Genomic DNA, 1,757 nt, shown 5'->3' with positions numbered 1-1,757 from the left:
AGTCCACTCCCAACCACCATAAAACCCATTAGGAACTCAACAAAACGCAACAGAAACCCCAAAACACCTCAAAAACACCCCAAAAGCAAACCGGATCAGAAGAAAATACGTGATTTAACCCCAAGAAAACCCTTAAACCTACCTGATCTTCTCCAAATCCCAAAATCCACTCCCACCCACCATAAAACCCATTAGGAACTCAACAAAACGCAACGGAAACCACAAAACACGTCAAAAACACCCCAAAAAAGAACTGGATCAGAAGAAAAAAAAAACAAAACTATGCATTTCCCTCCCAAATCACCCTAAACTCACCTGATCTTCTTCAAAACACACAATCCACTCCCATTTAGCTTAACGACCAACGAGAACCCAACAAAACCCAACGGAGACCCCAAAAACGTCAAAAACACCCCAAAAAAGAACTGGTTCAACCCCAACAACGAAAGAAAACCCCAAAAGCCATAGATCCACACCAAAAGTCCCCCTAAACCTACCTGATGTTCTCCAAAACCCACAATTTACCATTTTCCGCCACGATGACCAACGAGTACACAACAAAACCCAACGGAGACCCCCAAACACCTCAAAAATTTCCCAAAAAAGAACGGGACCACCCCAAGAAACAGAAGAAAACACCAAAAAACATGACTCTGCCCCAAAAGTCCCCCTAAACCTACCTGATGTTCTCCAAAACCCACAATTTACACTTTTCCACCATGATGACCACGGAAAACCCAACGAAACCCAACGGAGAACCCAAAACACGTCAAAAACACCCCAAACAAGAACAGGATCACCCCCAAAACCAAAGAAAACCCCAAAAAGCACGGATCCAATCCCAAAACCACTCTAAACGTACCTGATGTTCTCCAAATCCAAATGTCCACTCCCAACCACCATAAAACCCATTAGGAACTCAACGAAACCCAACGGAAACCCCAAAACACGTCAAAAACACCCCAAAAAAGAACTGAATCAGAAGAAAAAACACCAAAAACTATGAATTTCCCCGCAAAACCACCCTAAACTCACCTGATCTTCTTCAAAACCCACAATCCACTCCCATTTCCCTTAAGGACCAACGAGAATCCAACTAAAACCCAACGGAGACCCCAAAACAAGTCAAAAACACCCCAAACAAGAACAGGATAACCCCTAAAAAAGAAAGAAAACCCAAAAAAAACATAGATCCACCCCAAAACCACACTAAACCTACCTGATGTTCTCCAAATCCCAAAGTCCACTCCCAACAAACTTAAAACACATTAGGAAATCAACAAAACGCAACGGAAACCCCAAAACACGTCAAAAACACCACAAAAAAAAAAAAGCGGGATCACCCCCAAAACCGAAAGAAAACCCTAAAAGCCGTTGATCCACCCCTTAAGTCCCCCTAAACCTACCTGATGTTCTCTAATACCCACAATTTACCCGTTTTCACCATGATGAACAACAAGAACCCAACAAAAACCAACGGAGACCCCAAAACACGTCAAAAACACCCCAAAAAAGAACTGAATCAGAAGAAAAAACACCAAAAACTATGAATTTCCCCGCAAAACCACCCTAAACTCACCTGATCTTCTTCAAAACCCACAATCCACTCCCATTTCCCTTAAGGACCAACGAGAATCCAACTAAAACCCAACGGAGACCCCAAAACAAGTCAAAAACACCCCAAACAAGAACGGAATCACCCCCAAAACTGGAAGAAAATCCCCAAAAAACATAGATCCACCCCAAAACCACACTAA

Source organism: Aythya ferina, assembly GCF_964211825.1.
Source record: "Aythya ferina genome assembly, contig: HAP1_SCAFFOLD_129, whole genome shotgun sequence".
NCBI lineage: Eukaryota > Metazoa > Chordata > Aves > Anseriformes > Anatidae > Aythya > Aythya ferina.
Note: the sequence above shows the minus strand (reverse complement) of the source record.